This window comes from Cryptomeria japonica, chromosome 2 (genome assembly GCF_030272615.1).
Source record: "Cryptomeria japonica chromosome 2, Sugi_1.0, whole genome shotgun sequence".
Lineage (NCBI taxonomy): Eukaryota > Viridiplantae > Streptophyta > Pinopsida > Cupressales > Cupressaceae > Cryptomeria > Cryptomeria japonica.
This window is the reverse complement of record NC_081406.1, coordinates 616628643-616641475: the sequence shown is the minus strand read 5'-3', so window position 1 is coordinate 616641475 and position 12833 is coordinate 616628643. Positions and strand designations below refer to the sequence as shown.

The 12833-nt window shown below is 38.4% G+C and overlaps 1 protein-coding gene across 2 annotated transcripts in view; it reads left to right on the top strand.

The window, feature by feature from the left end:
- Positions 1–947: 947 nt before the first annotated feature.
- The window catches only part of LOC131078691 (vacuolar fusion protein CCZ1 homolog B), a 144455-nt gene continuing 132569 nt past the window's right edge, over positions 948–12833 (top strand). The window contains exons 1-2 of one of the 2 annotated variants that reach the window (XM_058016463.2): positions 948–1183; positions 1333–1463. The gene's annotated coding sequence lies outside the window, so the exon portion shown is untranslated. The remainder of the gene's footprint in view (positions 1184–1332; positions 1464–12833) is intronic. The other variant, XM_058016464.2, reaches the window with a different exon arrangement.

Here is a 12833-nt window from a genome sequence, read left to right as displayed (position 1 = left end):
GTTAGAAAATAAAAACCTTCATTGACAATTTTATCTTAAGATGTACTATCAATGTTAATATTGTTTTAAAAATACAAGCTTAAAGACAAAGACATACTGGCTACTTGATAGAGTGATCGTCTATTTCCAATGAAATGGTCAACTATTTCAACTAAGCCAACAAGTTGTTTGAGTAAGACAATACCATCTATAAATGTAGAAATTCGAGCTTATAAATAAAAATAATAATACATCTACATGCCCCTAAATAGATTTAGCAACGAAGAACTTGTATTTTAGGAGTAGAGATCACAAATTCAAATATGAAGTGAAAGTAAGATATATACACTATGTATTAGAATATAATAGAAGAGTTTTAACATCCATGGGACAAAATATAATCTATGAGACAATATACCTTGCTATTTTCGCTTTGTGAAGTGTTAATCTTTTGCCATTCAAATGATAATGAGCTCATTTATTTTCTTAACCATCTCCTTGCTAAATAAATTATAAAAAGAAGTTACTATTAAATTACTTATGTACTTGAACCAAATTGCTTTGTAAGCTTTACAATCTAAAATAAAAGTGTTTTTTCGTTTTAATTGTACAAAAGATACATAATCTCTCTTCCCATACCTCTTTTAACCTTTTCTATACACCTATTTCACAACGAAAACAATACAAATTAACCCTCAATAAAATAATGAGAATCTTCGATCTCTAAGAAATATTATCCTCTAAATAAACCTTCTATTAATAATATAAAATAAAATTAATTTTCTTCTCCTCCTTAATAACACATTCAATACTCCTATACAAAAATAATCCCATATGCTCCAAATTGCCCTACAATTCCATGGCCTTTCCCAACCCAAAACTTTTTTTTTTGGCGAATTCGGATTTTTCCATATTGTAAAAAAAAAATAAAAAAAATAAAGCATCAATATTCATACTTCCCTGGCCTCACACTCAGTTTCCTACCTAGTAAAATATTTGAGCCCCGAAAAATAAATGGCAAATCCATGGATTCACGATTTAAATTATTTTTGGGTAATTGAATTACCTGTCCGAGTATGATATTATACCCAACAACCATTCCAACGTTACCATCGAACATGCACAATTCAATGAGCTCTTTCACCGTTTCCCACCTTACAACGAAGGGAAGGTGCTTGGACTCTGTTACTCGGGCTGCTTTGAAGTAGGTTTTTTTTTGTCTTCGCTTGTTTCGTTTTACTTTATTTTATCAGCTTGTAAATTTTTTAATTATATTCTGTAATTATGATTCAGAGCGCATGGGCAGCGAATCTCATCAAGAAAGTTTTATCTTTATTTTTGTTTTTCTCGCAGAATTTAATCAATCTGAGAGAAAATTCTTAGCATTATTGCTAATGAATTTCTGCATTACATCCAGTTCCAGCTATATTTTCTATAATTTATCAAAGTAGGGTTTTATGTACCCCGCAAAGCTTTAGAGACAGGTATGTCTGCCTACACGGTTAACTCTATAAAGAATTTAATTTTGATCCGCGTATTCAATTGTACTTGGAGTGTCAATTCATTTTTACACCATTTTCATGCCAATTTGCAGCCTGTGAATTCTGATATTTTATGACGATTAGAAGATACCAAGTTTTTTGTGCCGAATCCAAAGGCTATCTATATTGATTTTCCAGTTGTGATCTAGACATTCATTGTGTGTAGTGAGGTTTTGGATTGTAATATTTTGATTAGAATGGTTGTCTGTATAAATGGGCAGAGAACACGTTTTGACTCCTAAAGTTTTGTGACACAGTGACACCCTTTGAATAGAATCCTTTATATTTGTAAAGTTTGTGGGTAGTAAAGATCATAATAGATTATGAGATGGTGGAATAATTTCTTTTTAGGCTTGAAAAAGCCAGGTCTAAGTGAAATGGATTGCATAGTCTAGGGTTTCTCTGTCTCCATTTGTTGTAATTGTAAGTTATGCTATCCTCTGTAATGTTTATCTGGAGTGAAGGTTGAACTTCTGTGTTTTACAGGGTTGGTTTAGGCTTTAGCTTTGATTTGTCCGAGAGGCGCTGGAATTTTCTTATAGACAAGGCCACTTTGAGTAGAGGCATGCTTCTCTAGTTTAAAACACATAGCACTGACCGGAGTTGCAAACTGTGTTTAAAACCGTGCCATAACTACAACAAATGAGAATACTTGTTTGCTATTGTAGGATAACTATATTTTAATCTAGTATGGTCTAACGAGATTTTGTATATCATGTTTAGAGAGAGTTTTTCATCAGGATAATAGTTCCAATGCCAAAGTGTAAGATGAAACAGTGAAAAGTTCAGATAGTCGGGTAGGGGAGAGGACTCAGTATTTGAGCACCCTAATTTTACACTTCTCAAAATCTTATGTAGAAATTTCAAATCATTCTCAATTTTTTACAGCAGCTTACTTGGAAAGTCCCCTACTTATAACTAAGGTTTCAAGGCCACATCATCAAATATGATGCCACATCAACATGCGTTTTCTCGAGGTGTCCAAAAAGGCCCCCCCCAAAAAGCGAGACTGATACTTGTGCACTACGTCATTTTTTATTTGTGCCCTGATGTGGCATCACATGATTTGTTGCTTTTTAGATCTAAGGATGTAATGTCTAGTTGATGTGTGTTTTAGGCTCATAACATTATAGAATAAACTACCAAGATAATTTACCCTCTCTTGAACAAAATCAGCTCAGATGCTAAGAATGAGATCAACTAAAATGATTCCAAGGTCTCTACATGTCAGGTCGAGTGGGTAACTCAATGGTCGATGTGAATTGATGTGTTTCACTTGGGGACTTACACAAATGCTTGAATTATCATGAAGGTGCTAAATAGGTGTACTGACAACTTAAGATTTATCAATATGGCTCTGGATTTAATTCTTACTAAGAAATGGGCAAAATGAATAGGGTTCAGGAAATCTATTCTAAGCCTAGGAATGTAGGGAATGATGAACAGATCTAGTGGAATCAAACTAGGCGAGGTCTCACAAACATGTATTGACACAAGCTTAGTGCAATCGTCTAAGGTATACTTAAAGATTTTCAGGCTATCACCATCAAACATTGACACCATCCAAGTTGATGCTTGTCAAGGGACGCGTAATAATTGAAATTAAGCATACTCAAATTTCCAGTTGACCACACAAGGCGCACTTACCAACGGCAAGAGGCTAGTGGTATGGATTAAGGATTCCACACAAATAAATTCAATAAATCTTTCACTCAATCTAACATACATGAAAATAAATTGTAATCTAAAATTCTAATCTAACTTAGAGGAATTGAGAACTATGAATGCAAACACAACACTTGAAGAGCAAAATCACCAACAATTGAACAATGATTATGATTTAAATAGCTGCAACATATACCAACAATTCTAAAAAAACTCTTACAAATGAGAGACAAGGAGGCATATATAGTCTCTTACAAAATGGATGGCCTAGATTGATACAAGATCAACGGCCAAGATCATGCCAACAAAACCCTAGAATTGCCCTAATTAGGGTTTACATAAAAAATGGAGCCACCAACATATGGCTTAATAAAAAGATACCTAGTCATCAAATAGAGAATCTTCTAGAAGATTCCTCCCCGCATCTCTCTCTCTCTCTCTCCTAGCATACTCCAAGAATCTAGCCAATATTGAATCTAACTCCTTCATGGAAATGCTAGGCAAGGTATATTGTTGTAAATCAATCACGTCCAGTGAATCCGAGCAAGCGTCCAAAATGTTCTCCCGGCATGAGCTTCTACGAACTATAAACATGAATCAACAAAGAGACCAATTCGTCTATCTGACTCTTCTTCAAAGAGTCCAATTGGCAAAAATACATAAATTTCATCTTGTCTCTTAATTCAGCTAAGTGTAATTCACTAACATCACTAACATCAACACCCAATAATTCCTCAATTGAGGCAAGGATCTTCATCTGCATGTCTTGAATCAACCCTTTCATCTTCGTACAACTTGACTGGGTGTTCTCATAAGTTGATCTCTTCACGGCTAATGAACAATACTAGCCATGGAAATCATATATGTCTCCACTGTGCACAATGTTCTCGCTGACCAAGGTGGAATTAGGAATCTTCTTCAAAGCTTGGAGGTGTGGAATAGTCCTCTCTTGAATAGGCCGAAATTCTTCCCAAACTCCCTCCAAATACTAGATTCTGAATACGAGCCCTGTTGTCCTATCATATGTATGGACAAATTCAGTAAGGAAATCATCTGCCTACTTTTTTGTACTCTCAATCCACTTTTCCACCCCCGAGAGTGTATCTCTTATTGCCTCATAGAGTGAATGCATTCCATGGTCAACTGCAATAGGGGAAATAAGGTTGGGATTTTCATGCCTTATCCCTGCAATATACTCTCTAAGTCGAATATTCTCTTCTCTGTACCTTTCTTTCTCCGCAATCTTTATGTCTAACCTTGCATCGATTGCCTTGAGGTTTTCACCAACCTCTTGAAATTCTTTCTCTCTGGATGTACGACCAAACGCAACTGAAGTGATCTGGAAATCCATAGGAGTAGCAATGTCCGTTATCATGCCTGCAATAGGAACAACAATCTGTGCAATCCGCATTCCTGTCTCATCTCTAGCTATGTGCGACAAAATCTCTGCTCTCTTGGGTTCTTTCTCCTTAGCACTCCTAGGTAAGTAGTCATCAATGTCATCAATAGGTTGTACTTGTATCATTTTCTTACTTTTCTCCATACTTCTCATCAGCCAATCAGGAATAGTGGCCATCTCCATACCATCATCGAGACACTTTTCTCGATCAAGTCCTCTCAATGCCGAGATAACATCATCATCATCATCATCAGGATTATTCCTAGTCAAATCGTATATCTCATTTCTAAACTAACTTCCAAAAGGACAGTAGGGGATCCTGACTGATCATCATTCTCATTCGGAGGTGCATATATCGTTGTGGCATGTAACTACTGAATATTTTCTAGTAGTATCACTATGTTGGAACATTGCTGGGTTTCCTTGTTCTGCTTTGTTACTTCAATCACCTTAATTGACGAGACACTGAGAGGTGGTGAAGGAATGATAGGTGGAGGAATGATAGTCTTATGTTTCTTCTTCACCTCCTCAATCTTCTTCCCTTTGGCCTTGACTTCTCCTGGCGTGTTCTTTCTTCTCTTAGGAGCTTGACTCTCTTCGTATGCATAAATCTTGACATCACTGATAGTCCTCTGATCATCCTCGGAAGTAGACTCTTTCGGCTTCATCCTTTCATAAGTGAAGGGAACACCCATATCAACTAACTTGTTCATCTGTATATTTACCCATGCACAAGAGAAACTCAAGACCTCTCTCATCAATACATTCAGTTCAATCTCTTCTGACTCTGACCAATTAGGCAATAGGATTGCCTTCTTTATTTCATTCTCATATTGTGGATGCGTATGATCCCTGTCATCTAACACCTGATCAGGAATGAGGAAAAGTCCACACTTCCTCTTGAAATCCACTGACATTTTGGACCACATTCTTTTCTTCACTGCTTGCTCGTCCATCAGGTTGGCCCAGTAATCTTCTATGTCTACTTTGTGGATGAACTTCTCTCCCCTGATCGTTCCAACTTTCTTATCTGGATCAAATCTTTCTCTTTTCTTATATGTTGCGAATCGATAGAATGCAAGCTCCTCACTCGTAGTGTTGGCGGCTAAGGCAGACTGGCAAACCTCTGACATCTTACCAATTGAAATAGGGAATGCCATGCCTATCCTATGCTTCTCTCTTTGAATGGCATCAAACTATAAAAGTTGTCTCACCACTTCCAACAAGATCATTCTGTCGGTCGGATACCTAGGAAGTCTGTAGAGTTCAGATTGAAACCCATGAATCCTAAGGTACGTGAAAGTGGGAAATTGAATATACCACGATCCATATTTTTTTATTAACTCTGTTGCCTCCTTGGATAATCTTCTGTGGATTCTGCCTTGCAACATCCGCGTGATGTACATAGTGAATGCATCATTCACTCTCTTATAGTCTTCAATTTTGTGCATGCTTAACTGGGGGTAGCATTCATGACTCCTGAATTGTCCTTGCCCATTCCTGACTTCACCTTTGCTTATCAATCCTCTGTATGAGACAAACTGTGCAAGCAGGTATACCAGGTAAGAAGTCATGGCAAATGACTTGGACCGCTCTACATTCCTCAGCTGAAAGTCTAGATTGTCACTTATAATCTTAGACCAATTTACTAATGTCCCTCTAAGACAATCCTGGATGAAATAAAACATCTATCCATCGAATATTGCTCCCTGCGGCATCCTCATCACTCTATTGAGTAGGAATATTAAGTCGCTATACTCCTCTTTGAAGTCTATGCACATGAGTGTCTTGGGAGCCTTGGAATGATGAGATGTAGGCTCAATCATCCATTTTTTGTTTATCATATTCTTGCATGCACCCATCTTCTTCGTGTATCTTTCTGTATATTCATCCTTGGTCACATTCTTCATATCTATTTCGCGTGGAATTCCGAACACCTCAGCAATAGCATCCTCAGCAAGGTAGGCAATAACGACGTCCTTAGGAGTTTTGATCATTCACGTGAGTGGATCATAACATCGTGCACACTCTAGGATAAGCTCACTGCACTGTATGGACTATGGAAATCTAGCGGCATGAAAAATACCACTCTTCATAATGTTCGCATATGCTGGGGAAGGAACCTGATTTCCGACTCTGAACATCCACTGTCGAATCTGGTTCAAGTCTAGGAAATGCATGTTTGTATCTGTGATCTCCTTCCATCTGGATGAAATTCTGAGCTTTGGATAGAATCCAGTCTCTAGGATCTTTAGTAGTTCTTTTCTTTCCTTAAATCCGGACTTCAACATCGTACCTGTACGAAGCTTGAAGTTAGACTTAGGAAAATAAATAATGTTCTTGATAAAATCCCTGACTTTCTAAAGATTTTAGCTAATTAGAACATAAAGTCATGAAAATAGTCCATACTCTTGGTATATTTTGGTAATTAGATTCAAAGTGTGGCAACGCTAGGGCATGGAAACCCTCTATAAAATTTATTAATACCTCCTTATGCTTAGAAATTATGCAAACTAAAATGCAAAGGAGTATATCGGATTAGAGATGACTAAGGAAAGGTGTGAAAGATTGTGTTTTCACACAAGGTATGTTTGAGGACACCTTACGCAGTCAACAATGGAGGTCACATATCTGAAGACACCTGCAACTAATAAATTAAATTCAAAAAATATGTTGCAATCCTTAAAAAATATGCAGAAACTTGATAAAAATCAGTCTTGATGATGAAAATAACTAATTTTGGAAACATAGTCATGGCTGGTAAAAGATAAATTTCTGAGGACAAGCAGCCATTAACACAGTTGTAGACCTTGAGACAGCCTTCTAATGGTCTGAAAATGATCCCAAAATGCCTCCAAAATGTCTCCAAATGTAAATCGCTAAAGTTGCAGCTGGCTGGGCAATAAAAGTTAAGTCTAAAAATTGAATGTACAACCAACAATGGAGGTCCAAATCCAAAGCAAACTCGGATCTGAAGCAAATGACAGCAAGTAGGGAGGTGTTGATGTGTCTTTTGTACACGACCAAACACAGAATAAAATACCTAAAGGTACCTTATCCTCTCTTGAACAAAGTTTCCCGACTGCTGAAGATCTCGCTGAAGGATCAGTCGAAGTAACTCCAAGGTTCTGATATGCAGGTTCTCTACTTGTGGATAAGCTCTTTGCGGTATGATGTGATTTTACTGGAATCACAAGGGGACTTACTTTCGACGACTTGAACGTCTGATTCACTTTGGATATTACTGGAATGTGGAATTTCACTGGCCCTTGATTTTGAAAAAGAAAAAGAAAAAGGATAAGGGTTGGAATGGGATCTATTTCTAACACTAAGAACGTAAGAGCAATGAATGACCTTTGATGAAATTTTAACTAAGTCTTGCTTCGACATCCTAGGATCATCTCCACAAGATTAGTGTGATCTTCTGAGGAAAACTTTATGGTGTTTAGATCACCGCTACAAGCATGGACACCGTTAGGTTGATGCATATCAATGAAGAAGCGATAATTGAAGTTAAGCTTAAGATGAATGATTCCAGTTGACTACGCAAGGCAAGTCTGTAATCAACAAACCGCTAGTAGTATGGATATATAAATTTTCTCCATTGATCATACAAATTTCTTCCATTCATCTAATAAGATGAAATTAAACTTGAGAAGTATAGAGACCATGCAAATTGTAGAATCGACACATAGAATTCACCATTCCTTCAATGAAGTTTACATGTCTTTTGCAACAACATCTTGGCAACAATATTTGCCTTCTCTTTCTACTCTACTCTAAAATTCTATCTTTATCCCTTTTTGTTGATTCCTAATTATTAACTAATCTCTAATTATTAACTATTAACTATATAGAGAGCCCTTTACAGATTGACGACTCTGATGGACTTAGAATCAATGGCTAGGATATAATGTCCCCACTTTAGCAGTTGACCAAGTGTGTGTGCGTTAGCCTTGTTCTACATGGTCCCGAGGGCTAACAAAGAGTTTAAGGGGATCCTGGAGTGTTTTGGCCTAGTCATTTCCAGTTTGGGCCAAAACGAAGTTGATTTACTCAGTTTCAGGTATACTTACTATTTTTAGTAAGTTAGCAGGACATAGTGGAGGCCAGTTTTGGTGTTTGGATTTGATACTCCTCGGTGAGAGCTTTCCGACGAGCTATCACTCGCATTATTTAGAGTCCGATTGCTAATACATTTTAATACCTGAAGTTTTATTAAAGTAACATTTAATTTAATTGTAAAATATTAAAGTGTTACTCTAATATTTATTTTATGGGGATCTGTACCCAAGGGAGACATAAGTGAATATTTTAATATATGTTTTATATTGCTCATCTTTTATCCCACATTGCCCATGAGAGTTGAGTGGACCATTGGAAAAAGAATAAAAGAAAGCGTTTGTGGCTTCATTAGATATGTTGAATATGAGAAGAATTGGTATGTGTGAGTTGCAGATCCGTTCTTGGCATTAGAGGACGTCTATCCTCTCTTGTGACATTCTAAACGGGTTTGGCTTTTGAAATCCATTGCTATCAGCTTCATTATCAGGCAGATTGGGTGCATTTTCAGCTACAGGCAAATTTAATGTTTGTTCATATCTTCTTCCCTACTTGTCCGATGCTTATGCCATTTTGAGGAGATGATTTTATGAAGATATTGGACCTGTTGAAGACAAATTAATATTGCTGCAACACTATTCACGTGGTTACTATTCACGCGATTACTATTCATGTCACTGTAGCAGCAAGATTGAAAATGATTGCTGGAGTATTATGTCAATAATGCTGGAATAATTAGTGAGTTGATAATTTGCCATGTATTTGATTTTATTAAAATCTGAAAATAACATCTTATCAGCAGTAGTTCAATTTTCAGTTTGCATATTATTGTAGTTTCATTCTTGTCCATATTTTGTGATTTCAATTCCATGTAAAACAAACCAACATTTCATTTCCGGAGCCATATGGGAATTTAAAACATTAAACGGAGAAATAAGGAGTTGGATGCAAACTGTTTGATAAAATTCCTAGCAGCAATTGGTATGGTTTTTGGGCATTCCGGGGTGTCCATTACAGTGGTATCAGAGCTATAAGTCCTGCCATCCTGTGGAGGTCTTACAGAGACTTTGGAACAGTCGGATAGAGGGAAAAGTGTTTGACGAAATATCAAAACACTAAAATCAGAAATTAATGAATTAAAAAACATGCTAAGCATGTATGTTTAAGCATGCAACAGGGGCCTTATAACTTCCGCCATACCAAAGCAAGACAAAACAAAAATTTGAACTCACAGAGCGAGCAGTCTAGTTCATCCGTGCAGGTGGACATAGAATCTAGTCATACAGACATAGAGGAGATATTCTTTGATCAGGACAGCAGTATGGGTGACCGAGATGATAGGAATACCGGTCCAGATCAGGGGGAGGTAATGTTCAGACAGTTACTGGGTACGTTAGAGCAAGGGCAGCGTATGCAGCAGGAGCAGAATAGGCGAATGGACATGATGTTGCAGCTTATGGCTAGATAGATGGGCGTCAATATTAATCCAGGTGATGCCAACAATGGAAACAATAACAATGGGGGAAACGATAACAATAGGGGCAATGATAATAATGGAGGCCGAGGCAATAACAATGGCCCTGAGAATAACATTAATGGTAATAATGGACATGGCAACAATGGGAATGAGGCGGATAACTTTAGACACGTTGCACGCCCAGCTCGAACAGCGAGCTCGAGATCTCTTCTACCCACCTTCCCACCTAAGGATCCGGTTCAACCAGTGAACGAACTGCAGATTACTGAGTTACAAGTTTAGTTCAGGAGGGACTGGGAGGCCAGTGGACCCGAGTTTCAGGTAGATATTTCCCTTAGAGATTATATGGACTTGAGGATGAGACATATGCCTAGAGCAGGAGGGAGGAATCAGAATTTTGAGCTGAGAAAGAAAGTTGGAAAACTTTCCTTGCCTTATTATGATGCTTCAGGGAAGATGACCACACGAGCTTGGGTGCAGAAGGTAGATACATATTTGCAGCTAAATCCTATGCCTGAGGAGGAGGCTATCAAGTATGCAGCTATGCATTTGGACGACATTGCGCATGAATGGTGGCATCATGGCATGGTGACTCTGGGGCATAATCAGATTACATCCTATGAGGAATTTACAGAAAGATTGATTGAGAGATTTGACACTAGGGATCTCGAGTTACATTTCAAGGAGCTAGCACAGTTAAAACAGTCAGGTTCTGTGGATGCTTACATCGTCGAGTTTTAGCGTTTGTCTGTACTTGTTACTAATATCTCTCCTAGGAGATTGGTGGTGTTATTTTGTGATGGGCTTGCTGATCAATTACGTGGTTGGGTGAAAGGACATGATCCACTCACCTTAGCAGAAGCAACTAAAAAGGCACGAGATTCAGCCCCTTTGGTATACAAAGGAAAATACCATTCAACAGATTCTTCCTACCGCAAGGACAAAGACAAAAAACCGTTTCAGAAAGAGTATAACAAACCCAAAGAAGGATCAAAAAGACTAGACAGTGAAACCTTGAATGAACTTCGAAAGAAGAAATTGTGCTTCCAGTGTAGAGAGCCTTGGGACTTATCTCATAAATGCCCTCTCAAGGCTAAGGCAAATCAAATGGAGTATTTTTCAGCAGAGGAGTCAGAGTCAGAGGGGGGGGATCAGCACTCCGATTCAGATGAGGGTAACACGATAGAGGAGAGCAACATTCCTAAGGATGATAGATCGTTGGCACGCTTGACAGGGGCCCAAAAGGCAATTACATTTAAGGTCAGGGGTACTATCCAGGGGCAGAAAGTGATATCTCTCATTGACACTGGGGCTACACATAACTTTATAGATACGCAGTTGGTAGCCAGGAGAGGCTTACAGACAGAGGAGCATGATGGTTTTAGAGTCATAGTGGCTAATGGCCAAAAGCTATTATGTACTCAGAAGGTTTCAAATCTTCACATTAGATTTGGAGATGGCTATGAGTTGGAGGATGATTTCTTTGTTGTGGACATGGGAGATTACGACGTCATCCTCGGTATGACATGGATGACATCGTTGGTTGAGTTCACTTTCAACCTAGCGAAGTTGGAAATGAGGTTTTAGCATGAGGGTAGGAGTGTTGTTCTTAGGGGACTTTCAGATGGGAGTTGCAGGGTAGTCTCTTTGAGGAGAATGGAGAGACTTTTTCGGCATAATGACATAGAGTGGGCAACAGAGTGCTTAGTTATGCCATCTTCACCGGAGCCTCGGGTGAAGAGTCATCCACCAGATATACAGGAGATTCTTGACAGACATGCCAAGGTATTCAGTGATATTCCTCACGGGGTTCCTCCTGAAAGGGGTGCAGAGCATGTTATTGAGCTCGAGGAGGGAGCCAAACCAGTGATGATCAATCCCTATCGTCATCCTAAGAAACATAAAGATGAGATAGAGAAGGCAATTAAGGAGTTGTTGGAAATGGGGCACATCAGGCCTAGCAAAAGCCCCTTTGCTTCAGCTGTAGTTCTGGTAAAGAAGAAGGATGGGACAATGCGCATGTGCATCGATTATAGGGCATTGAATAAGAAAACAATAAAAAATAGATATCCCATTCCTCGGATTGATGAGTTGATTGATGAATTGCATGGAGCATGCTTTTTCACCAAAATAGACTTACGGTCTGGATACCATCAGATCAGGATGAGGGCAGAGGACATTGAGAAAACTGCCTTTCGATGTCACTATGGCCACTTTGAGTTTATGGTTATGCCATTTGGACTAACCAATGCATCCGCTACATTTCAGAGTTGTATGAACCAGGTATTCAGGGAGCAGTTGAGGAGATTTGTCTTGATCTTCTTTGATGACATCTTGGTCTTCAGTAAGACTTGGGAGGAACATTCACAGCATTTGGAGGAGGTATTATCTATCCTAGAGAGAGAGTCTTTGTATGCCAAGGAGTCTAAGTGTGAGTTTGGTATGACAGAATTACTATACCTTGGGCATATTATTAGTGCAGATGGAGTTCGAGTAGACCCTGAAAAGATTAGAGCTATAGTTGATTGGCCTACTCCTACGAACCTGTTGTGACGTTTTCACACATCGCCCCATTGCAAATGGGGACCCATGTTTTTTTTGCTCGTTTTGCTCGTTTTCGCTTTGCTTTTTTAGGGTTTTGTTAGTTTGTTAGTTGTCTGGATTTAGGGTCAAGCCCTAGGGTTTTAATTACCGTCTTTTCGGACCAGAA